Genomic DNA, 27,799 nt, shown 5'->3' on the forward strand with positions numbered 1-27,799 from the left:
ACATTGAACCTTGAAGTGGATGGGTAGAGGAAGACACTCAATGGGCATAGACTCAGAGGCCACTTTTTTAGGTACAGGAGGTACCTAATAAAATGGCCAGCAAGTGTATAAGTAAATAATGCTGCTCTGGTCACAGGCCCTATTGGTAACTTGCCATTGGCCCTGGATGCAGTCTCAGGATTTTGAACATGTCAGTAAAATTTCTACAGTTGCTAAGCAGAGTCAAACTCTTTCTCAGTCCCTCATAATAACTAACCAATTGTAAACTGGGTATCATTGTAACTATCCCCTCTGAACAACTTCTTGGGTCTATCTGAAATGCCATATGTATGTAGATACTTGGCCCCTCCAAATCTTTCTTCTCCAGGATTCTGAGGACATTTAATGAATGCTCTGCACAAGGATTCTGGTTTCCTGGCATTTCAGTCCAGAAATTAGACTGTCCACTTCTCTGTTATAAAACTACAGTTACTATAGGAACCAATGTGATGTTCATGCATGTCTGACCCATTTTCAGATGCTAAATAGGTTAGGACTCCCAACAGTCACCAGTGCAACATCTGAATCTGGGCTTAAGCTTCTATGGAAAAGTCATAGCCCTTGTAACTACATTTAGGCATGGGCTAGCAACTCGACCTTGTAAAAAAAAACCTGAAGAGGGATAGGCTCCGCCAGGTTTCAGATGCCCAAGACATGCCATACAATGAGCAATCACCAAAAAGATCGGTGCAAAAAGCTTGTCATGACGGCGCCCCAATGACTCCACCGGGAGTTAAGGGCGTGCACACACACACTCTTCTTCGGTTGTCCGTCGGAATCCAATAACGACGTCCACTCTTTTAACGGTGAGATCTTCGATGACTATACAGTCCTATCCCAGACCCACAAGTTCTATTGCAGATTCTGGATGTTGTTGTCAATGCTGCTATCTTCAGAGAGAATGCTCCCCAGATATTTGAAAGATGGCACTACTGATAGCTTTTCATCACCAACAGTGAAGGCAGGTGGGGTGGGTGGGACACTAGCACTCCATTGGCAAACCACTTCTGTCTTGGTATTGACGGTCAGCCCCATCCTGCTGTATGCTCTCACCGCCACGGCAAAGAAAGTCTGAAGGTCCTCCGGAGTATGGGCAACAAGAGCACATTCATCTGCATACTGCAGCTCCAGGACCCATTCTCTATGGAGTTTGGTGATTGCCTGGAGCCTCCTGATGTTAAAGAGGTTGTCATCTAATCTGACATCCACTGCCACACCGCTACTATCTTCAATCTTGTTGTGAGAAGCTTGGTAACACACAGAAGAAAGGTGTTAAAGAGCAGTGGTGCTAGCACACACCCCTGCTCACCCCTGTGCGTACAAGGAAGGGCTCATACTCTTGTCCTCCTATAGTCACCTGAGCAGTCATCCCATCATGGAACTGGCGGAGCATGTTAACAAATTTATCGGGACAGTCAAACCTGAGCAGGACATTCCATAAGAGCTCTCTTTGCACAATGTCGAGTGCTTTGGAGAGGTTGACAAAGGCCATAAACAGGTCTTGATGTTGCTCCCGGCACTTTTCCTGAAGCTGCTGGGCTGTGAAGATCATGTTGATCATGCTGAAAGATTACATAGAGTACTGCTTTTGGTATTCTGGAGTTGTCCATGTGAGACATGTGGCCTGGCCAGTGGAGATTCCTGGGTGGCAAGGTGGCTTCAATGCTTCGAAATTGAGCTTTCTTCAGGACCTCATTGTTGGAGACATGATGCTGCCAACTAACACCCATGATGAAGGCAGTATTGATGGAAGTGCTTGAGGAACCGGACTTCCTTGCGGTTGAAGACCCAGGATTCGGAGCCGTATAGCAGCATTGTGATGATGGCAGCCCTGTACACCTGGCTTTCTGTGGACAGACACAGCTGGTGGTTCTTCCACACATTTCTGGAGGCACCAAAAGCACTTCAAGCTCTGGTGAGTCGACTGTCAACGTCCCTTAATACAACATCATCGTTGGAGATGACACTGCTGAGGTAGGTGAACTGCTGAACCGCGGTGAGAGGGTGGTCATCAATGATGACCCGAGGTGGACTGTAAACGCCATAAGGGGGCTTCTGATGGAGGATCATTGTTTTCATTATCTGAGCATTAACACAAAAGTCCTTGCAGCCTTGACAAATTTAGTGACTGCAGCCTGTAGAATGTCCTCTATGTGTGTGAGAAGAGCACAGTCGTCCCCACATAGTAGCTCAAAATTGGGCTCTTGCATGGTTTTTGTTTGGATGAGAAGGAAGCCACTTTCAAATAGTACGATAAGTCGATGTACTGATGACATGTCACATGATGCTGAAGAGGTTTTGTGTAATAAACTGAAAAACATAGAAAATAGGTGCAGGAGTAGGCCATTCGGCCCTTCAAGCCTGCACTGCCATTCAGTATGATCATGGCTGATCATCCAACTCAGAACCTTGTACCTGCTTTCTCTCCATATCCCCTGATCCCTTTAGCCACAAGGGCCATATCTAACTCCCACTTAAAATTGCCAATGAACTGGCCTCAACTGTTTCCTGTGGCAGAGAATTCCACAGATTCACCACTCTCTGTGTGAAGAAGTTTTTCCTCATCTTGGTTCTTAAAGGCTTCCCTTTTATCCTTATCGTTTTGGACTTCCCCAACATTGGGAACAATCTTCCTGCATCTAGCCTGTCCAATCCCTTTAGAATTTTATACGTTTCAGTAAGATCCCCCGTCAATCTTCTAAATTCCAGTGAGTATAAGCCGAGTCGATCCAGTCTTTCTTCATATGAAAGTCCTGCCATCCCAGGAATCAATCTGGTGTACCTTCTTTGTACTCCCTCTATCGCAAGAATGTCTTTCCTCAGATTAGGGGATCAAAACTGCAAACATTACTCTAGGTGCGGCCTCACCAAGCCCTTGTACAACTTGTAAAACAACAGCTTCTCTATCCAGGTTGATGAGTCAACAGATTTCACCAATAAATGTCTTGTTGGAGCATTTGTAAGATTTGTAAATGATGATGAAATTCAAGAAAACTTTTTCTGTTATCAAGAGCTGCTTAAAACAAGCAAAGGCCAATTTATATAATGTTTTGTCTTCATAGGTGGAAACAAAAGGTCTGTCATGGAGGAACAGTGTTGGCATCTGTATTGATGGTGCTCATCAAAGGTTGGCTCCAGGAGAGGTTTCATTTCTCTTGTAAAAAAAATAAAATCCAGATAGTGTCACAACACACTGCTTTCTTCACAGAGAGGTGCTGATATCAAAAACTCTTGGAGATCAATGAAAAAAGTTCTGAATGATGGTACAAAAATGGTTAACTTTATTAAACAAAGACCAGTTCACTTGAGAATGTTTAAAAAACTGTGTGAAAACCTGGACAAAGAGCACACCAATCTCCTGCTACGTAGAGAAATCCGGTGGCATAGCTTGGGAAGAGTTCTCAATGGGGTGTTTGGGTTGAAAGATGAATTGCAGGAGTATTTTCAAGAAAACAGGTGGGCAGATTTTTCTGAGTGCTTTAAAGATGAAGAATGGCTGCAGAAACTAGCCTACTTAACAGACATTTTTCATCATATGAACCAGTTGAACAAGTCTCTGCAAGGCCCTGGAGAAGATGTTTTGACTTCAAGTGACAAAATTCTTGGATTTAAAAGGAAACTGAGTCTTTGGAAAATCATGTTGCAAAAGGAAATCTTGAAATGTTTCCATTGCTGCTTGGGCTTGAGAATGAGGAAAGATATCAGAAAGTCTTGAGTCTTATTGAAAACCACCTGGAAGAAGTAAAGAACAAAATTGAACATTGTTTTTCCTCCCTTTCAACACAAGTGTATGACTGGGGTAGAACTCTTCTTCTGAATTTTCTGCTCAGCCTGACAACTTGACTTTGAGAGAAGAGGAAAAGCTTTTTGAGACGCAGTCTGATCATGCACTCGATATGAGATGTATGACCTGCCCTGGACGTACTGGATTTCTGTGGAAGAAGAGTATCCTGCCATTCATAGGAAAGCAATGAACATTTTGCTGTAGTTTTCAAATTCTTACATGTGTGAGCAAGCTTTCGCTTGTTTAACAAGCATCAAGAGCAAGGATGGAGATCGTCTCCTTTCAATTGAAGGTGATATCCCTGTTTGCTAATTTCACATTCAACCCCGAATTGCAGATTTGTGCAGTAAAATACAAGCACGGATTTCATATGCTAGGTCTATATTTGAGTCTGATCATGTAACTTAGTAAGAAACTGTTTTCTTTAAAGTCTTGTTTAAAATTGCCTTCAGGTATATATATTGATTTAGCTTAATCCAGATAGTGTCACAACTTTACAATTCAACATTAGTAACTTTACAATTCAACACTGTCAATAAATTTTCATTTTGTAAATAGCATTAAAATGAGGGAAAGGAAAGAGGTTAATTTCAAGAAAGGTAAGCTAAGCTTAACTGCCTGCTTTTTTTTTCAGGAAAGATTGGCTAAAAATTCATTCTCAACAAAATAATTCTCTACATCCTTTTTAAGGTGTGGGGGGTTCTTTTGAAGACCCCGAACTGGAGTTACACTCTGACCGGTCCTTTGCGGGAATGGGATGCACTCTCAGGGCCTCATGACTGGCTGTTTTTTGATATCCCAAGGACACAGCCTGGAAGACGAGCGCACCTTCAGGATTCAGGGATATTGAGCCTCTGGGGACATGCTGATTCTACACCAGTGCCCCTGACTGAAGCATCGCAGGAGAACACGGAACAGTGGGTTAGCTGCCAGGGCTTGTGTGCCTGGAGAGCTGCACCTTTCTAGTGCTGACTCCCCCAGTATAGAGCTCAGAAAAAGTGACGGAACAGAATCAGCAAGTTGTTTGTTTTGTCTCCTGTCTTGCTGTGGAACAGGGACACCTCTTTTTCCCTTATGAAGGAGAGAGCGAGCCTGTGGTATATCGAATTACTGGGTGAATGAGTAGTTTTTGGGGTACTGCAAGTCTGTGTCTGTAATGATGCTTTGCTGAACACTTGACTGCTCAGTGGAGGATGCTGATGCTTTTTGCTGGTGGGGGTGTTGGGTCACTGCCTTCCTGCGGCTTGTGCGTGAGAGGGGGAGTTGGGGGGGCTTTAGCGTTCTAACGTTTTTATTGGCATTCATACTTTGGGGAACTCCTCTGTTTTTGTGGATGTCTGTAAAGAAAAAGAAATTCAGGATGTATATTTTATACATTTCTCTGATGTTAAATGCACCGATTGAACTATTGAAGAGCATTGACAATTTATTTTTGGATTATTATACCTACATCTTACTGATCACGCTAATGTACCATGAGCTGTAATCTCTATAATAACTTTTATGCAGGGGTTCCTTGAGGCCTGAAAATTATTTCAAGGGTTCCTCCAGGGCAAAAAGATTGAGGCCTGCTCTAGGCCTCTGGTGTAGGCTGCTCTAGGCCTTTCAATATTCAATAGGTTTCAATGAGATCCCTTCTCATTCTTCTGAATTCCAGTTTGTACAGGCCCTGAACCATCAAATTCTCCTCATGCATTAACTCTTTCATTCCCAGAATCATTCTTGTGAAACTCATCTGGTTTGCGTTCTATGTCAGCAGATCCTTTTTTACATAAGAGGCCGAAATCTCCTCACAATACACTAATGCCATGTAAAGTCTCGGCATCACACCTTTGGCCCTATATTTGAGTCCTCTCAAAATGACTGCTAGCATTGCATTTGCCTTCCTTATAGAACCATAGAACACCACAGCACAGTACAGGCCTTTCAGCCCTCCATTTTGTGCCGACCCATATAATCCTTAAAAAAAGTACTAAGCCCACACCACCCCATAACCCTCCATTTTTCTTCATCCATGTGCCTGTCCAAGAGGATCTTAAATACCCCTAATGTTTTAGCCTCCACCACCATCGCTGGCAAGTCATTCCAGGCACTCACAACCCTCTCTGTAAAAAACCTACCCCTGATGTCTCCCTTAAACTTCCCTCCCTTCATTTTGTATGTATGCCCTCTGGTGTTTGCTTTTGGTGCCCTGGGACTGACTATCCACCCTATCTATGCCTCTCATAATCTTGTAGACCTCTATCAAGTCCCCTCTCATTCTTCTACACTCCAAACAGAAAAGTCCCAGCTCTGCTAACCTTGTTTCATATGACTTGCTCTCCAAATCAGACAACATCCTGGTAAATCTCCTCTGCACCCTCTCCATAGCTTCCACATCCTTCCTAGAATGAGGTGACCAGAATTGAACACAATACTCTAAGTGCGGTCTCACCAGAAATTTGTAAGGTTGCAACATGACCTCTCGACTCTTGAACTCAATCCCCCATTAATGAAGCCTAGCATTCCATATGCCTTCTTAACTACCCTATCAACCAGCGACCTTGAGGGGTGTATGGATTTGAACCCCAGGGTCCCTTTGTTCATCCACACTCTTAAGTAACTGACCATTAATCCTGCACTCAGTCTTCTGGTTTGTCCTTCCAAAATGCATCACCTCACACTTGTCCGGATTGAACTCCATCTGCCATTTTTCTGCCCAACTCTGCAGCCTGTCTATATCCTCTTGTAACCTTCGATCACCTACAGCTCCATCCACAACTCCTCCAATCTTCGTGTCATCTGCAAAGTTACTCACCCATCCTTCCGCCTCTACATCCAGGTCATTTATAAAAATCAGAAATAGGGGTCCCAGGACAGATCCCTGCGGCACTCCACTAGTCACTGACCTCCAGGCAGAATACTTTCCTTCCACAACTACCCTCTGCTTTCTTCCTTTAAGCCAATTTTTTATCCAAACAGCCAAGGTTCCACTGATCCCATGCCTCATGACTTTCTGGATGAGTCTCTCATGAGGGACCTTGTCAAATGCTTTGCTAAAGTCCATGTAGACCACATCCACTGCCCTACCCTCATCAATTTCTTTTGTTACATCTTCAAAAAACTCAATCAGGCTCATGAGGCACGATCTTCCCTTCACAAAGCCATGTTGACTATCCATGAGTAGACTGTACTTCTCCAAATGCTCGTAGATCCTATCCTTAAGAATCCTTTTCAGTAGTTTGCATACCACTGATGTAAGACTCACTGGTTTATAGTTCCCAGTTTCTCCCTATTACCTTTTTTAAACAAGGGAACTACGTTTGCCATTCTCCGGTCCTTCAGCACTTCCCCTGCAGCCAAAGAGGATTCAAAGATCATAGCTATCTCTATCCTGCGATCTCTTCTCTCAATTCCCACAACAACCTGGGGTGTATCATATCCGGCCCTGGGGATTTATCAATCTTAATGTTTTTAAGAAGATCCAGCACTTCTTCCTTAATCTCCACATTGTCCAGCACACAGGCCCGTTCTACTTCGACCTCATCCTGATCAGGATCCTTTTCACTTGTGAATACTGAAGCAAAGTATTCATTTGGGACCTCTCCAACCTCCTCTGCCTCCAGGCAGATGTTGCCCTCTTTATCTTTTAGTGGTCCCACCTTCATTCTCGTCATCCTCCTATTCTTCACATACACATAGAACACCTTAGGGTTCTCCTTAATCCTACATGCCAAGGCCTTCTCATGCCCCCTTTGAGCTCTCCTAAGTCCTTTCTTTAGCTCCATTCCTGGCTACCTTATACTTCTCATAAGTGCCTCCTACTTCCTGTTTCTTATATCTAACATATGCTTCCTTTTTCCTCTTGACGAGTTGCCTCACATGTTTCATCAGCCATGGTTCCCTTTTCCTACCATTTTCCCCTTGCCTCAGTGGGACAAACCTATCCTGAACCCAGCTCAAGTTGTCCCTAAACTTCTCCCACATTACTTCTGTGCTTTCCCCTTTGAACATCTGTTTCCAATTTACTCTCGCTACTTCCTGCCTCATCCCTTCAAAGTTAGCCTTTCCCCAGTTAAGCACTTTACCATTTTGTCTGATTTTATCCCTTTCTATAGCTATACTGAAGCTAAGGGAGTTGTGGTCACTCTCACCAAAATGCTCCCCTACCAAGAGGTCTGTCACCTGACCAGGTTCATTACCCAGAACTAGATCCAGTATAGCCTCTCCTCTCGTCGGCCAGTCCACATACTGTGTCAGGAATCCCTCCAGAACACACCTGACAAATTCAGCCCCATCTATCCCCCTTGCACTCAGGAGGTGCCAGTCAATATGAGCGAAGTTGAAATCACCCATAACTAGTACCCTGTATTTCCTGCACCATTCTAAAATCTGCCTGCTTATCGGCTCCTCAGTGTCCCAAGGGCTATTTGGGGGCTACTACTACTCCCAGCACAGTGATTGATCCTTTCCTATTTCTGACTTCCACCCAGACTGACTCCATGGACACTCCTTCTGCAGCGTCCTCCCTTTCTATAGCCGTGATACTATCCCTGACCAGAAATGCCACTCCCCCCCCACTTTTCTACCTCCTATCCTGTTCCTTTTAAAACACCTGAACCCGGGGACCTGCATCATCCAATCCTGCCCTTCCTCCAACCAAGTTTCAGTAATGGCCACAACATCGTAGTTCCACGTACTAATCCATGCTCTAAGTTCATCCTCCTTGTTCCTAATACTCCCAGCATTGAAATAGACACATTTCAACCCCTTTAACTGGCTACAATTATGTTCTGTCTCCTGCCTGTCCTTCCTCATCAACTCAGAGCTCTTAGCAACATACCCTTATCCTTCTAGGTTAATCCCTGCACTCACATTCTGATTCCCACCCCCCCTGCCAAACTAGTTTAAACCCTCCCCAACAGCTATATCAAACCTGCCTGCCAGGACAATGGTCCCCCTGGGATTCAAGTGCAACCCGTCCTTTTTGTATAGGTCACACCCGCCCCAAAAGAGGTCCTAATGATCCAGAAATCTGAATCCCTGCCCTCTGCTCCAATCCCTCAGTCGTGCATTTATCCTCCACCTCATTCTATTCCTATTCTCACTGTCGCGTGGCACAGGCAGTAATCCCGAGATTACTACTTTTGAGGTCCTGCTTTTCAACTTCCTTCCTAACTTCCTGTAGCCTTCTTTCAGGACCTCTTCCCTTTTCCTACCTATGTCATTGGTACCAATATGTACCACAACCTCTGGCTGTTCTCCCTCCCACCGCAGGATATCTTAGATGCAATCAGAAACATCCCTGGCACCTGGGAGGCAAACTACCATCTGAATTTCTTTCCTGCATCCACAGAAACGCCTGTCTGAACCCCTGACTATAGAGTCCCCTATCACTACTGCCTTCCTCTTCCTTTCCCTACCCTTCTGAGCCACAGGGCCAGACTCCGTGCCAGAAGCATGGGCACTGTCGCTTCCCCCAGGTAAGCTGCCACCCCCCAACAGTACTCAAACAAGAACTTATTGTCAAGGGGTACAGCCACAGGGTTTCTCTCTAGTACCTGACTCTTCCCCTTCCCTTTCCTGACTGTGACCCATTTCCCTGTCCCCCGTGGCCCTGGAGTGACCACCTGTCTGTAACTCCTCTCTATCACCTCCTCACTCTCCCTGACCAGATGAAGGTCATTGAGCTGCAGCTCCAGTTCCCTAACACGGTCCCTTAGGAGTTGCATCTCGATGCACCAGGTGCAGATGTGGCCATCTGGGATGCCAGGAGACTCCAGGACCTCCCACATCTGACACCAACCACAGAGAACTGGCCTGACACACATACTACCTCCCACTGCAATCAACAACTGCCTCACCTCTTCCCGTTACCGACGAAGCCCGTGGCGCCAAAGCCCTTTCACTCTGCTACCTCTCACTCCGCTGCCCGCTGGTTATGGCTGCCTCCTTTTTAAACTGTTCGTGCTCAACTGGCTGACTTCACGCGCCTGCGCAGTCTGGCCTCTCTCTTCCCCCGAGAACTCAAAATGTCTTCCCTCTGGAAATCCGTAGGTGCTCTCCCGCTGCCTTCTTGTTCTGAATCAACAACTTCTGCAGATTCCTTGCCCTTTCTAAACTGTTTGCGCTCAACTGGCTGACGTCACGCGCCTGCGCAGTCTGGCCTCTCTCTTCACCTGAGAACTCAAAATGTCTTCCCTCTGGAAATCCTTAGGTGTTCTCCCGCTGCCTTCTTGTTCTGAATCAACTGCTCAACCTGCAATAGACCATTCAGGAATCCTGAACGACGATTCCGGTTTAAGATAGTGCTACTGAAGTTGGGCGACATTTTACCGGGAGTTCATAAAGCTAGAAATACGACTAAATACTTAATAAATAACGCTTTTGCTATGGTAAATTGTGGAAAACAGTCACCACAAAAAACGAAGAGGTGAGTGACTGTGAGGCTCACTTGAGGTACAAGGCATGCAGGTGCAAAGCAAAGTTGAAGCATGGCATGTTTGAGGAGAAACGGTTGGAGCAGGGTCGAGGCATGTTTGAGACAGAGTCAGAGATAGAGTTGGAGCAAGTGAATCAGAGGAGTCAAAGCGTAGCTTAGAGTTCATACATCTAAACTGGGAGCGATGTTGGGTCAATCTCAGTGCTGAGCCAATTTGGAAAAGTCGATTATGTGGTGGTGACCATGGGCTGGGTGGTGCAGTCCACGCCCAGAGTGTATTGCTGCAGCAGGGCTGAGGTCCTAGTGCGGGAAACAGCCTGGTGTTTGGACAATTTAAATACTGATCCACATAGACTGAACAGTTCAGGCAATGAGACCGGAGACAAGGGTTGACTGATTCTGATCACTCTTCCATGACACTTTCTCTGCTCTCCGTGGTACTGAGGCTGTGAGACTAGTCCGGCTGCTCCAGGCTTCATATCTGCCAGCTTCACAGTGATTTCTCCTGCTATGTGATGAATGTAGATTCATTCTCTGTGTTGGTGCTGACTAGTACTGTTTACATGATTTGTGTTTTCTCTCTCTTGCTCTCTGCACTTTGGGTGTTGATCTTTTTTTTAAATTGGATTATTTCGGGTTTCTTGTTTTATGGCTACCTGTTAGCAGACAAATCTCAATGTTGTTTAATTTATACATACCTTGATAATAAATGTACTTTGAACTTGAACAAAGGACTCCAAAGTCCCTTTGCACTTCTGATTTTTGAATTTTCTCCCCATTTAGAAAACAATCTATGCTTTTATTCCTTCTCTTCCAAGAGGACCATAACGTTGTCATAAAGTTGGAGGATTAAATGCCTTAATGAGAAGGAAAGCATTGTTGTCTGCGGTCAGACCTTGTGTTTTGACTTTTGGTAAGGTCACCCATGCCAAACAGATCAAAGAGTAGAGGACAGACTAAAAGTGGTCCACTGGTCTTTCAGGTACAAGGGTTCAGCTCAGGGCTAACATCCCTGACTGGTCAAAAAAAAAGGTTACGGAAACAACAATGAAGAATCCTATATCTGTGTGCAACAGTATTCCTGAGTCACAGCCTGGGATTTCATGAGTGACAGTAGTGAAAACCAAGAGGAAGCTATTGACATGATGAAGGATGTCCTGAACACTGGCATGGTCAAGACAAAGAGTGTATTTTGGAATCTATGAACCATGTAGAATACTGGCAAGCTGGCACAAATAAGTGCAGCAATGCATCGTTACATCCTACATATACTGGGTGTCAGTGAAAGGAGATGCACAGGGTCTGGAAGCATCTGGTGAAACAGTTTTATACTCAGGAAATGAAGATGGTCAGCATCGTGATGGTGTGGCTGTCCTTTGGAAGAAAGGCAACGAGAAGTGCTTGCCGGAGTGGAAACCAATCAACAGCAGGCTGATGAGAGTCAGACTGAAAGGGAAGCAAGTGTGATCCAGTGCTATGCTCCAACTAACGACAACGACATTGAAGAAAAAGGATATTTTCTACAAACAAAGGTACCTGCAATCAGAGGTAGAGTTACCACTACACCATGACATAATCATTGTCATGGGATATCTAAACACTAAAATGTGAAATAACAACTCACACTTCACTAGGGAAATTTACATGCATGGATGTGGAATGATGAATAACAATGGTGAAAGACAGGTGGAATTCTGTGCCATGAACAAACTGGCTCTAGGGGGCCCTCTATCCACACTGAAATTCACAAGCTGACATAATGGTCACCCAATGAACGTAACTAGAACCAGTTTGACCATTTAATGATCAGTGGTTCTTTTTGTAGCAGTGATGAAATTCAAGCTGAAAAGCACTGGGACCAGAACACAAAGACTTCTTGATCTTGAAAAGCTCAAGGGCACCAGTGTAAAATCTGCCTTCACCATTCAGCTTAAGAACAGATTCCAGGACTTGGAGGACATTGACAAGCATGTGCCAGTAGACAGGATTGACACAAAATCGAAATGGATTGCCTCAGTCTTCAAAGAGAGCAGTGAGACTTGTCTAGAGCTTGAAAGAAGAACAAAAAATGGATAGAACAGGAAACATGGCTAGCCTTAGAAGAAAGTGTTAGATGCAAAGACAACACAAATTGAGGAGAAACTTAAACTTGCATATACGGAAGCTATCAAGAACATGAAGAGGCTTGTAAGAAAGGATAAGAGAGTTGACATGGAAGACCTTTCAGAGGAAGCTGAAGAAGCAGCCTGTCAAGGTGATTGGGGAAATATAGACACGATTTCAAAATTGGAATGTGGAATATTCTAGGCTAGATCCAGTGGCCGCATGAGAGATAAGAATAGGCTGCTTTAGACAACTAAGAAAGAGCAAGAATCATGATGAACAATGTATTTCAGGGGATTATTAAGTAGACATGGATAATCTAACATACAAGAGGCAGCAGAGGACCTCAACATCAACACAGATCTACCCAAGAGAGAAGAGATAAGACCATAAGACATAGGAACAGAACTAGGCCATTCAGTCCATTGAGTCTGCTCTACCACCCTATCGTGGCTGATCCTGGACCCACTCATCTCCCTATACTTGCCATCTCACTATATCCTTTGATGCCCTGACCAATCAGGAAACAATCGACTTTTGCCTTAAAGATATGCACGGATTTGACCTCCACCACAGTCTGTGGCACAGCATTCCACAGATTCACTGCTCTCTGGCTAAAAAAAGAAATTTAAAGTCTGTGTCTTCCAGTTCTGGATATCCCTATCATATTTCACGTCACATGCTGGTGATAATAAACTTGATTCTGATACCATAGGAAACAGCCTTTCCACATCTACCCTACCTGCTTCTATCAACATTTGGTGGGTTTCAATGAGATCCCCCCGCATTCTTATAAATTCTAGTGAGTACAGTCCGAAAGCTGCCAGACACTCCTCAAATGTTAACCCCTTCAGTCCCAAAATCATCTTCGTCAACCTCCTCTGGACTCTTTCCAATGAGTGTACATCCTTTCTGAGATATGGGGCCCAAAACTGTTGACAATACTCAAAGTGGGGCCTGACAAGCGTCTTATAAATCCTTAACATTATCTCGTTTTTATACTTCATACCCCTTGAAATAAATGCATTTGCCATCTTTACCACAGACTCACCCTGTAAATTAACCTGCCAGGAGTCTTGCACTCCTAAGTCTTCTGCACCTCTAATGTTTGAACCTTCTCCTCATTTAGATAACAGTCCACACTACTGTTCATGTTACCAAAATGCATTATCATACATTTCCCAACACTGTATTCCATCTGCCATTCTTTTGCCCATTCTTCCCATTTGTCTAAGTCCTGCTGCAATCGCATTGCTTCCTCAGCACTACCTACCCCTCCACCAATCTTCATATCAACTACAAACTTTTCCACAAAGCCATCAATTCCATTATCTAAACCATTGACAAACAATGTGAAAATCAGTGGTCCCAATACTGACCACTGAGGAACACCACTAGTCACCAGCAGCCAACCAGAAAAAATCCCTATAATCCCCACTCGCTGCCTCCTGCCTGTCAGCCATTCTGCTAGCCATGCTAGTATATTTCCTGTAACACCATAGGATTTTATCTTGTTAAGCAGCCTCATGTGTGGCACCTTATCAAATACCTTCTGAAAATCCAGGTAAATAACAGCTACTGCCTCTTCTTTGTACACCTTGCTTGTTACTTCCTCAAAGAACTCTAACAGATTTGTCAGGCAAGATATCCCTCAACAGAAACCATGCTGACTTTGACTTATTTTATCATTAGTCTCCAAGTACCTTGAAACCTCATTCTTCATAATAGACTCCTACAGTTCCCCAACCACTGAGGCTGGCCTATAATTTCAATTCTTTTGCCTTCCTCTCTTATTAAAGAGTGGAGTGGAATTTGCAATTTTCCAATCCTCCAGGACCATGCCAGAATCAAGTGATTCTTGGAAGATCGTGACCAGTGCATCCATTATCTCTTCAGCAACCTCTCTCAGGGAGGTCTCAGGACTCTGGCCCAGGTGACTTCTTCACCTTAAGACCTTTGACTTTGGTGCAGTGCTAGTGTCTTCCACAGTGAAGACAGATGCAAAGTACCCATTAAGTTCATCTTCCATTTCATTGTCCCCCATTACTACCTTACCAGCATCATTTTCCAGTGGTCCAATATCAACTCTCACCCACCTTTTACTCCTTATATATGTGAAAAATCTTTTGGATCCCGCTTTACATAATTGGCTAGTCTGCCCTCATACTTCATCTTTTCCTTTCTTTCAGTTGCCTTTTGTTGGATTTTAAAAGCTTCCCAATCATCTAACTTTCTGCTCACTTTTGCTACCTTATATACCCTTTCATTGACTTTTATGTGGTCCTTAACTTCCTATTGAGCCACGGTTGTCTACCCCTGCCCTTTGAGAACTTCTTTCTCTGTTGGACATACCTATCCTGTGCCTTGTGAACTATTCCCACAAGCTTCAGCCATAACTGCTCTGCCATCATCCCTGCCAGTAACCTCCTCCAATCCACCTGGGCAAGCTCCTCTCTCATGCCTCTGAAACTCCCTTTACTCCACTGCGATACATGTGAGTTATGATTCACCCTCTGAAATTGCTGTATGAATTCAATCATATTATGATCACAGCCTCCTAAGAGTTCCTTTACGTTAAGCTCCCTAATAAGATCTGGGTTATTACACAACACCCAGTCTAAGATCGTCTTTCCCCAAGTATGCTGAAGCACAAGCTGCTCTAAAAAGTCATTTTGTAGGTATTCAACAAATACCCCCTCTTGCAATCTGACACCAACTTGACTTTCCTAATTCCCTTGCATATTGAAGTCCCCCATTACCATTGTGCCATTACCCCTAATACATGTCTTTTCCAGCTTCCTTTGTAATCTCAACCCCACATCTTGGCTACTATTTTGAGGACTATATATGATTCCCATAATGATTCTTTTCACCCTTGCAATTTCTTAACTCCACCCACAAAAATTCAATATGCTCTGACTGTATGTCACCTCTTTCTAAAGATGTAATTCCACATTTTACCAACATAGCCAGATCGCCACCTATGCCTTCCTGCCTGTCCTTTCGGTACAAAGTATATCCTTTGATCTTAAGCTCCCAGCTATGGACTTTTTTCAGCCATAACTCAGTGATGCCCACAATGTCATACTGACCAATCTCTAACTGCGACACGAGTTCATCCACCTTATTCCGAATGCTACACGAATTTAAATACAGCACCTTCAGCCTTGCATTCTTTGCCATTTTGAATTTTGCCTCTGTGGTACAATTTAACTCTTTGCTCCGTCTGCATTTGTACCCAGTCATCCACTTGTCCTTTCCTACATTCATGATACACCCATCATCTGCATGTAACCCTGTTAGCTCATCCTCTGTCATACTGGTTCCCATCCCAATGCCATATTGGATTAAACCACTCCCAACAGCTCTCATAAGTCTACCTACAAGAATATTGGTCCATTCAGATTCAAGTATAATCTGTCCCTTTTGTACAGGTCCCACCTGTCCCAGAAGAGTTCCCAATTATCTAGAAATCTGAAACCCTGGCTCTTGCTCCAATTTTTCAGAATGCATTTATCTGCCACCTCATTCTATTCCTATCCTCACTGTCACATGGCACAGGCAGCAATCCCTAGATTACTACCCTTGAGGTTGCAGCTTCCTTCCTAACTCCCACTATTCTTTTTTTAGAACCTCCTCCCTTTTTCTTCTTATATTGCTGGAACCAATATGTACCATGACTTCTGGATGCTTACCCTCCCTTTTCTGGATATTGTGAGTACGTCCAGAAACATTGCAGACCCTGGCACTTGCAAGGCAAACTAGCATCCATGTTTGCTTTTTATGTGTACAGAATTGCCTATCTTTTCCCCTAATTATAGAGTCCCCAATAACTGCTGCCATCCTCTTCAGTTCCCTACCCTTCTGAGCCACCGGGCCAGACTGTCTCAATGCCAGAGGCAAGGCTGCTGTTGCTTCCCCCAGGAAGGTCGTCACCCCCAACAGTACTCAAACAGGAGTACTTATTGTTGAGAGGGACGTCCACAGATTGTTTGTGTAATTAAATCATTAAAGAACAGCAAAGCTCCAGTACATGACAATATGAATGCTGAGCTGTTCAAAGCTTAACCAAAAGCTGTAGCAGCCATCCTGCAACTACTCCTTACTATAATGTGGGAATGGGGACAGTACCCAGGAATTGGTCAAAAGAGAGCTATTGGTAAGATCCCCAAGAAAGGAGTGCTGTGAATGCAACACTTTTATTAGTGCTCAGCAAGATTCTCACCAAAGTCATTGTCTAAAGGATTACAGATGCTGTCGATATGTGCTTGAGGATAAAGAAACAGAGGCTCTGTTAACCAGATCTTCACACTATGTAACATTATTGAACAGTGCATAGAATGGCAGAGACAACTGTATGTCAATTTTGTGGACATCAAAAAGGCTTTTGATAGCACCCACAAGAAGAGCCTCTCGTGATCATATGGGATTCCTCCAAAATTGTCCAGCTTATCTAGAGCTTCCATGCTAACTTCACCTGCATAGTTGAGGACTGCAATTTGAGCTTTGAAGTCAAGACAGAAATCAAACAAGGTTGAGTGATGTCAAGTGATATTAATTAACCTGGTGATTGACTGTGTTATGAGGCAAACAATGAAAGATAAGCAGAGGAGCATGCTTCTCTCTACTTTAGAAGACCTTGACTTTGAGGATGACCTCGCAATATTTAGCAAAATGTGTGAGGAAACTGGACTAAAGTGGAATCAGATGCTGCCTTTGGTTCTGATGAATATTTGAGCCTCTGCTAATAGAACCACTGGTTAGTCCCTACATGAAGTCATAATGGGACTGCCCTTGTGCATGCCATTGGATGTGCCACTGGGAGTTAAGCAGATGGATGTACATAATTTGGATGAGAGTAATCTGAACTATTGTTTTACTGGATATCATCAACAGGTAATAGAAGCCCAGCAACCATGAGCAGACACTAAGTACTATGACATTGAGCCCAGAGATTAAGTGGTGGTGTGAACATTTAAAAGAAAGAATTGTTTGGAACATTGATTTGAAGGATCATTTCAGGTGCTGCTGTTTACTAATATATCCATTAAGTTAAGGGAAAACCTATCATGGATTCACGCTTCTCACAGTAGGAAGGTGCCTAAAGATGTGAAAAAATATATAAAACCACTGAGAGTCCTAATGCAAGCGATTTTTTTTCTCTGACAAGTGTAACTGCCATGAACACTTTCTTACGAATGTGCAAACAGAACCAATATCCTAAGCTGCTAGGTTTGTATGGATGTCCAGGCACATGTGGAAATGGGTGTGCCCTTTAATGGAACAGAAATGAACCGTTATTTCAATTGGTCCAAAAACATGGTGCAACAATGTTGGGACAAGGAAACATAAACCCATTCTTCCCCATATTAGTACTGCCAGAATTTCACAGTGGGCAGATGGGATATAAATTTGGAAACAAGTGTTTTAGAGAATGACCTATATGGCCATCATAGGATAATGCTAACACCAGAGTAAAAGGACTTAGTGCTGTCCCTGGGAAAAGTAACATTTGCCTATGGAGATTTACAAGGATGTTGTCTGGATTGGGGAGCATGCCTTATGAGAATAGGTTGAGTGAATTCAGCCTTTTCTCCTTGAAGTGATGGAGGACAACAGGTGACCTGACATAGGTATATAAGATGATGGGAGGCATTGATCATGTGAATAGTCAGAGGCTTTTTCCCAGGGTTGAAATGGTTGCCACAAGAGGACACAGGTTTAAGGTGTTGGGGAGTAGGTACAGAGGAGATGTCAGGGGTAAGTTTTTTACTCAAAGAGTGGTTAGTACGTGGAATGGGCTGTGGGCAATGGTGGTGGAGGTGGGGACGTTAGCATCTTTTAAGTAAAGAGCTTAGTAAAATAGAGGGCTATAGGTAAGCCTAGTATTTTCTAAGGTAGGGACATGCTCAGCATAACTGTGTGGGCCGAAGAGCCTGTATTGTGCTGTAGGTTTTCTATGCTTCTATGTTTCTAACTGGTAAGACAGCATGGGACCTGATTAACATGGCATCAGCACTAGAAAAGTTAGCAAATGTGAAGCCATGGGGACACACATGGACCCCAGTTATGCTTTCCTTTTTGTTGACGCATGGAAGAGGCCATGTTCCCAGCTTACACTGGTATCAGTCCCCAACTTTTCTTACGCTACATTGACGACCTCATTGTGGCTGCTTCTAGCATTCATGATGAGCTTGTCAACTTCATCAACTTTGCCTCTAACTTCCACCCTGCCCTCAAATTTACCTGGTCCAATTCCGACACCTCGCTCCCCTTTCTCAATCTCTCTATCTCTATCTCCTTGGAGTCTATCTTCTGTTATCTTCTACAAACCCATTGTTTCTCACAGCTACCTGGACAATACCTCTTTCCACCGTCTCTTGCAAAAATGCTAACCCCTTCTTTTAGTTCCTCCATCTTCACTGCATCGGCTCTCAGGATGAGGCTATTAATTCCAGCATTGAGGACATGTCCTCCTTTTTCAAAGAAAGGGGCTTTCTTTCCTCTACCATCAACACTGCCGTCACCCGCATCTCTTCCACTGCATGCACGTCTGCTCTCACCCCATCCTCCTGCCACCCCATCAGAGATAGGGTTCCTCTTGTCCTCAGCTATGACCCCAGTAGCCTCTGTGTCCAGCACATAATTGTCCGTAACCTCCATACCTATAAGTACCACACCTGGCCCTTCACATCCTCCTTCACTACCATTCAGAGCCCTAAACAGTCCTTCCAGGTAAGGAAACACTTCACCTGAGGCTGTTGGGTCATATACTGTGCCTGGTGCTCCGAGTGGCCTCTTGTATATTGGTGAGACCTGATGTAGAGTGGGAGACTGCTTCGTTCCCACGCTCCATCCGCTAGAAAAAGTGAGATCTCCCAGATGGCAACCCACTTCAATTCAACTTCCCATTCCCAATCTGACATGTCAGTCACTTTGAGATCACGTTTACTTTAATGGCTTGAATATCAGTTTGTCAACCTTCTGGTAGTTGCACCCCCTTCATCATTCCCATTCCTGTTTCCCTCTCTCACCTCATCTCCTTGCCTGCCCATCAACTCCCTCTGGTGCTCCTTCATTTCCTCTCCTATCAGATCCATAAGAGCATAAGGCATAGGAGCAAAATTCGGCTATCCAGCCCATCCTTTTTTAATCTCCTCAATCCCAGATTGCGGCTTTCTCCTTGTCTCCTTTGATGCCACATTCAATGAAGAACCTGTCAATCTCTACCTTAAATACACCCAAAGACCTGGCCTCCACAGCTGCATGTGGCATCAAATTCCACAAATCCACCACCCTTTGGCTAAGGAAGTTCCTCTGACTGTCTGTTTTGAAAAGGCACCCCTCTATCTTGAGGCCGTGCCCTCTTGTCCTAGACTCTCCCACCATCGGAAAGATCCTTTTCACATCTTCTCTGTCTACGTCTTTTAACGTTTGAAAAGTTTCACTGAGATCCCCCTTCATCCTTCTGAATTCCAGCAAGTACAGACCCAGAGTCATCAAACGTTCCTTGTATGATACCCTTTCATTCCTGGAATCATCCTTGTGAACTTCTCTGGACGCCCTCCAATGCCAGTACATCTTTTCTAAGATGATGGGCCCAAAACTGTTCACAATACTCAAGGTGAGGCCTCACCAGGGCCTTATAAAGCCTCAGCATCACATCCATGCTCTTGTATTCTAGACCTCTTGAAATGAATGCTACCTTGGCATTTGCCTTCCTCACCACCGACTGAACCAGCAGGTTAACCTTCAGGATGTTCTTCAGAAGGACTCCCAGGTCCCTCTGCATCTCAGATTCCTGGATTTTATCCCTATTTAGAAAATAGTCCACGTATTTATTTCTACTACCAAAGTGCATGACCATGCATCTTCCAACATTGTATTTCATTTGCCACTTTCTTGCCCATTCTCCTAATCTGTCTAAGTCCTTCAGCATCCTCAACACTACATGCCCCTCCACCAATCTTCGTATCATCTGAAAACTTGGCAACAACATTTGGCCATCTATTCCATGATCTAAATCATTTATAAACAGCATAAAAATAAGTGGTCCCAACACCAACTTCTGCAGAACACCACTAGTCACTGGCAGCCAACCAGAAAAGGATCCTACCAATCAGCCAGTCCTCTAACTTTGTTAGTAACTTTCCTGTAACACCATGGACTCTTAAACTCTTAAACAGCCTCTTGTGCGGCACCTTGTCAAAGGCCTTCTGATAGTCCTAATATACAAAATCCACTGCATCCCCTTTATCTATCCTACTTGTAATCTCTTCGAAGAATTCCAACAGGTTCGTCAGGCAGGATTTTCCATTGAGGAAACCATGCTGACTTTGTAATATCTTGTCCTATGGCACCATGTACTCCATCACCTCATCCTTAACAATTGACTCTAACATCTTCCCAAGTACTGAGGTCAGGCTAACTGGTCTATAATTTCCTTTCTGTAGCCTTCCTCCTTTCTTAAAGAGCGGAGTATCATTTCAATTTTCCAGTTCTTTAGCACCTTGCCAGAGTCCAATGATTTTTGAAAGATCATTACTAATGCCACCACAATCTCTCACACTACTTCTATCAGAGCCCTGGGGTACAGTTCCTCTGGTCCAGGTGACTTATGCACCTTTGAGTCTTTCAGCTTTTTGAGCACCTTCTCTCTTGTATCAGTAACTGCAGCCACTTCTCTTCCTTTGCACACTATAACATCAGGCATACTGCTAGTGTCTTCCACTGTGAAGACTGATGCAAAATACTAATTTAGTTCATCAGGCATCTCCTTGCCCCCAGTTATTATTTACCCTGCCTCATTTTCTAGCATTCTCATTTCTCTTTTATTTTTAACGTAGTTGAGAAAACTTTAACTATCCACTCTATTATTTGCTGCTTGCTTTCATATTTCATCTTTTCCCTTCTAATGAATTTTTTAGCTGCTCCCTCTCTCCAGCACTTTATCTCTTTCACCTATCAGCTTCCCAGCTCTTCACTTCACCCCCCCACTCTCTCTGTTTCACTTATCACCTACCACAGTGTACTTCTTCATCCTCTTCCTCATCTTTAAACTCTCATCCTTTTTGCCAGACCTGATGAAGAGTCTCAGCTTGTTTACTGTTTTCCACAGATGTTGCCTGGCCTGTTAAATTCTTCCAGCATTTTGCTATAAAAGTGCTTTGGTTGAAACATAAGATCAAAGCTATTTTTTCCAGATGAAGCTCAACAGGAAATATACCTTCACTTGCAAGTAAATTAATAAATGCATTAATGTGATCCACTCTGAATTGTAGTTTGTCTCTGTGTATTAGAAGATCTAGCTGAATGGTACATAACAACATACAGGAGGGAGATTGAAAATTTGGATGTGTGTTGCCATAACAACAACCTCCTTCAGGAGAGGGAAACCAGAGGTCTATCATCCAGTTCTCATCAAAGGATCAGAGGTGGAGAGGGTTGGCAACTTAAAATTCCTAGGTTTTACTATTTCAGAAGATTTTTCCTGGACTCAGCACATAAGTACAGTTCTGTAGAAAACACGGCTGCACATCTACTTCCTTGGAAATCTGCAGACATTTGACAGGACATCTAAATCTTTGACAAATTTCTACAAATGTTTGATGGACAGAATATCGACTTAGTACATCACAGCCTGGGATGGAAACTTCAATGCCTTTGAACGCAAAATCCTACAAAAGGTGGTCGATTTGGCCCAGTCCATCATGGGCAAAACCCATCCAACCATTGAGCACAACTACATGAAATACTGTCATAGGGAAACAGGCTCTATCATCAGGGAATCCCAGCAACCAGCTCATGCTGCTCCTTGATACCTGAGGACTCACACCATCTCATTATCTCAGGTTCTCAATATTTATTGCTACTTATTTAAATGTGAATTTGCAGAGTTTGTTGTCTTCTGCACTCTGGTTAATCTTTCATTGATCCAATTATAATTACTATTCTATAGATTTGCTGAGTGTGCCCACAAGAAAATGAATCTCAGGGTTGTATATGGTAACATACATATACTCTGATAATAACATTTACTTTGAAATTTGAACTTCTTTACCACTTGTGTTGCCACTTTCTGGGAATTGTGTGCTTGGGCACCTAGGTTTCTCTGTTCAACAACATTCCTTTGTGACTTACTATTTACTGTGTATATCCTACCTTTATTTGGCTTCTCAAAATCCAAGTTATTAGTGCATACAACAAACTACAAAGGTCTCATTATTGATCTCTGAGGAACACCTCTTGTCTCAGACTTTCAACGGGAAAAGCATCCTTCCACTAATCTAATTTTGGATTCAATTAGCCAGTTTGTCTTGGATGTCAAGTGTCTTAACTTTCTGGACCCCACAGGATCATATCAATTGTTTGCATTAGATTTTGACATTAGCAAACACAGTTATGTTGTTTTGTAGAGGGAGAGGGGAAGGAGGATAGCTAGAAGGTGAAGCCTGGTGTGGGGAGGGGATAGGTAAAAGGATAGAGAATGAGGAACCTGCTAGGAGAAGAGAGTGGACCATGGGAGAAACAGAAGAAAGAGGGACACCAGGGGAAGATGATCGGCAGGTAAGAAGAGGTAAGAGGCCTGAGTGGAAATAGAAGAAGCAGGGTGGGAGAGGACTTTTTTTAACCAGAAAGAGAAACCAATATTCATGCCATCAGGTTGGAAGCTACCCAGACGAAATATAAGGTGTTGTTCCTCCATCCTGAGGGTGGGCTAATCATGGCACAAGAGGACCATGCGCTGTCATGTCAGAATAGTAATGAGAATTGGGATTAAGATGTTTGGTCACTGGGAAGATTCAATTGTCTTTTGTGAAAGAGCTCTTCTTTTCAATCTCAAGAACAGCTTCCTTCTTAAAATGCTCTAAATTTTATAAAATTTTGGTCTTTAATACTGGTCACAAACTACTGAATTTCTGACTCTAAGTCCTGGAAGTCCCTCCCTATTTACATTGTGAGAGAAACTTCACTAGAGAGAATGCAATAAATCAAGTTGGCAGCCCACCAACAGCTTTAGGCTAAACAATAAATGCTGATTTTGCCTGCGATGCTCAGATCCCAAAACATGAATTGAAATAAATTAGAACCCCTGTCTTGTGGTCCGTAAATTCCTGCATAAGAGTCTCCATGCTTTTGTTACTCTTTTAACATTTCATGCATCAGCATCACAGAAATGCCGTGTACAGATTCAAAGCAGTAGACCACCTCACAATCTATCCTCAATCTGCCCCATCTGTGGAAGAGATCTGGTTTCCACGTTGTCCTCACTACCCATGTCAGAACTCACAAAACTAGAGTGGCAGCAAGTCATCATCGATCCTGACTGACTTGATAAGAACATTTCTTAAACCTGCAACTTTTAAATACCTTTTAACTTTAACATTTTCTCTGCTTGCGTGCATCAACAATTCCTGTTTCTCAGTTCTAAAGAACACAAAAGTGAATTCAGAAATAATTACCTGCAGGAGCCAGCTATGACCAAAGTTTCATAAGAGCAGAGTTGTTGTGAAACCTGTTGGCATGTTATTACCTTTTTATACATTGTCAGGGGACCAATAGTTGGAAAGAGGAGGTGTTCAAAAAGGTGTCATCATGAAAACATCTTAGCTTAACTTTCAAAATCAGTAAAGTAGTATGAAATCATCTGACAGTCTGATGTTGTAATCTAATATGAATGTCACATATTTTCTAATTATTGCATTCAGAAGAAGATATGGACATATTAATAGAAACATGAAAAATGAAGTTTAGCTTTACAAAGGAACTTATTTATTTAAGTATAGCAAGGGTGTGAACGTCTTTAATGTCTCACAACAAAACAGTAACAATATTTTTTATGGAATACTGTTGAAAGCAGCTCAAAGAGTGCACATTAATTCAAAGCATGGGAGTCCTTCAGCCCATCAAGTTGATGCAGCTATTAAACACCGATTTACATTAAACAATTCTATTCATTCACCCCATGATACAGAAACACTAACCAATTTACAGGGGCAAATTAACCTACAAATCTTTACGATAGAACATAGGACATTACAGCACATTCTATCATTTATGTGCAGATCTCAGAGTTTTCTTAATGCCCCTACTGTATCTGCCTCTACCATCACCCCTGGCAGGGCATTCCATGCACCCAGCTCTCTCTGTGTAATGAATTTACCTCTGATATTCCCTTTATACTTTCCTCCAATCACCTTAAAATTAGGCTCCCTTGTGCTAGCCATTTCCACCTTAGGAAAAAAGTCTCTGGATATCCACTCTATCTATGATTTCTATCATTTTGCATGCCCCTATCAGATCATTTCTCATCCTCCTTCACTCTAAAGAGAAGATCCCTGGATCACACAACCTATAAGACATGCTCTCTAGTTCAGTCACCCTCTGTAAACCTTTCAAACCCTTCCTATGATGAGGCGAGCAGAACTGAACACAATATTCTAAGTGTGGTCCAAACAGATTTTTATAGAGCTGAAATATTACCTCATTGCTCTTGAACTCAATCCCCCAACTAATAAAGACCAACACACCATATGCCTCCTAACCACTATGTTAACTTATCCAGCAACTTTGTGTGTTCTATGGATGTGGACCCAAGATCCCTCTTTTCTGACACATGCTCAAGAATCCTACCATTAACCTTGTGCCTTCAAATTCAACCTTCCAAAATGAATTACTTCACACTTCTCCGAGTTCAACTCCAACTGCCACTTCTCAGTCAATGTCCTGAGGCATCCTACAGCAACTCTTCACACTATCCACAAATTTACTTAATTTCATGTCTCTTCAACCTTACTAACTCATTCATCCACTTCCTCATCCAAGTCATTGATAAAAATGGTAAAACGCAGGGGTCCCAGAATAGATCCCTGTAGATCACCACTGGTCATTGATCTCCAAGCAGAATATTCCCCATCTACTACTACTTTTATGGGCAAGCCAATTCTTCACCCACACAACCTGATTTCCCTGGATCTCATGCCTCCTGATCTTCTGAAAGAGCCTACCATACGGAAACTTATCAAATACCTTAGCTAAGTCCTAGTACACCGCAACTTATGCTCCACCAGGTGCAAGGAATCTGGAGTACCTAGAAGAAATTTATGCAGTCACAGGGAGAATGTGCAAATTCCACACAGACTGCACCCAATGTCAGATTGAACTCAGTTGACACAGACTGCACCCAATGTCAGACTGAACTTGGTTTTCTGGAGCTGCAAGGTAGCAGCTCTGCCAACTACATCACTGTGGGCATTCTTTGAAAGCACAGATGTTTAATATGTGTTTCATTTTTAAGTTTGTTTTGCAAATACTAACTATTAAGGGTTTCTTCAGCAGTTATGGTAGTAGGATCATTTCCTGGAATAGTAAGCTCTTTATAGGTGAGCAATTATTTGCTTACATCAGACTAGGCATTCTCCCATTGGCAAAATTAATTCATATATCATCACCACATCAAAAGAAACAGTTTGACTGAAAAATTGGACAGCCTCCAAATGGATGAAATAGCTTGGCAACCAAATTGAAAATAATGAACCGTCAAAGATATGATGATTAGGTCAGAGTAACTAAGAAGTATAGCAAGCTAGGTGTCAGCCATGGCTTAATGGGAATAAACCTATCTCCATGTCTAAAGGCTGTGAGTTCAAATTTTAATCCAGGAACTTATTGAGCCAGAAACCAGTACAGCATAGATTCAGCTCCTCAGCCCAATCAGTCCATGCTCACCCAGTTAGTCCCAATTTCCTGTGTTTGGAGCAAACCCCTCTAAGCCTTGTCCTTTTATGTATCTGTCCAAGTATTTCTTGACTGATATATGGTGCTTGTCTCAACCACTTTCTCTTGCAGCTTATACTCACCACCTTCTGTGTGAAAAGGTTTCCGCTCAGGTCCTCTTCAAATCTTTCCCCTCTTGAGCTAAATTAATGTCATTTAGCTTTGGACTCCTCTGCCCTGGGAAAAAGACTGTTACCATCCACTTTAATTATGCCTCTCATAATTTAAAATATTTCTATAAGGTCTCCCCTCATTCTCTTCCAGTTTAAGATGGTGCTACGAAGGTCAGGTGGCTGCTTACTGATAGTTCAAAAGGGATGATATTCGAGTCACCGGAGCTGGTGTCGGTGTCAGAGGTGGAGTTGGAGCGAGCGATTCAGAGAGGTGTTGAGGCAGAGGAGCTTTGCTGTACATCCACCTAATCCAGCACCGAGCCAATTTATAAAGGTCAAGAATGGCCTCGGTTTAGGTGGCAAGGTATCATTGTGCAGGGCCTGGGTCCTAGTGTTCGACACAATCAGGTAATTGGACAATTTAAATGCCAGCCTAGAGAGACTGGAAAGGCAGGATGTCAGGGCTCAAGGTGAGGGTTGGAGGGCATAAGAGAGGGGAGGTGAGGGGAGAAGAGGGAGGGGGAGGGTAGGAGAGGAGAGGAGAGGGAAAGAAAGTTAATAAGAGTTATCAGAGTGAAAAGTTCAAGAATTCAATCTTAAGACTATAAGGCTACAACACGTGCAAGAGAGAGGTACCTTGTGTAAGCAGATAGCTCCAGGAGCACCTCACCATCCACCATGAAAAGTTCCTGTACATGAGTGAAAAGAGATGAAATGTGAGAGCAGGATATTATCCTCCAAGTTCAGTGGCACTACATCTATTGAGTCACTTTCAAAGACTCTACAACTCATTTAATATTTATTCTTTATTTATTTATCATACTTATTTGTTTTTTTTTGTTTTCTATTTGTGCAATTTGTTGTCTTTTGCACATTGGTCATCCATTCTATTGCAGGTGGTTTTCATTGATTATCTTGTTTCTTGTATTTACTGTGAATGCCCACAAGAAAATGAATCTCAGGGTTGTACATAGTGACATATATACATACTTTGATAATAAATTTACTTTGAACTTTGATCTATAAGCCTATTTTTTTCCTCTCCGGGAGCAGGAACAGGTTCAGTCACTCTGACACCCCTCTGACACGAGCTTTATTAACCTGGCTGCTGATGCTAGGGGGAAAACTTTGGTATGGCCTCCCAGCTCACCATAACCTCTTGCTAGGGCATGATACTCCTGCAGTCACCCAGGGAAGGACAAAACCTCTGTAAATCAAGGTGTGTCAGCTGCCTTGGACCATGCAGACTGGGGCACAGTTATCCAACTTACCTCCTGGGACCTCGTCTAGTCTGCAGGCTGGAAACACTGTATTGGGTTCTCAGGTATTTCCTTGCATTGTAATGGGAACTTTAGAAAGCTAACCATTTTCCAGTAAGTATTGGATTTGCCTTGTGAAATCCAAGAGGCTCATCATCGAGTGAGCACATGACACAACACAGAGAAAGTCAGCAGGATCCTGCACAGCCGATAACTCTTATGTCACAAAAGTCCCTATCTGTTTTGGGTACCTGGAATATGAGAACCATGTACCAGGCAGGAAAGTCCATCATCATAGAATGGA

At 43.2% G+C, this 27,799-nt stretch overlaps 1 protein-coding gene across 1 annotated transcript in view; it reads right to left on the reverse strand.

Annotated features, from left to right (window-relative positions):
- Positions 1-23,838, reverse strand: part of LOC132381897 (mucin-2-like) — a 141,491-nt gene extending 117,653 nt beyond the window's left edge. The window contains exon 1 of the mRNA XM_059951608.1: positions 23,810-23,838. The gene's annotated coding sequence lies outside the window, so the exon portion shown is untranslated. The remainder of the gene's footprint in view (positions 1-23,809) is intronic.
- Between the last annotated feature and the right edge of the window lie 3,961 nt (positions 23,839-27,799).

This window comes from Hypanus sabinus, chromosome 27 (assembly GCF_030144855.1).
Source record: "Hypanus sabinus isolate sHypSab1 chromosome 27, sHypSab1.hap1, whole genome shotgun sequence".
NCBI classification, from domain to species: domain Eukaryota; kingdom Metazoa; phylum Chordata; class Chondrichthyes; order Myliobatiformes; family Dasyatidae; genus Hypanus; species Hypanus sabinus.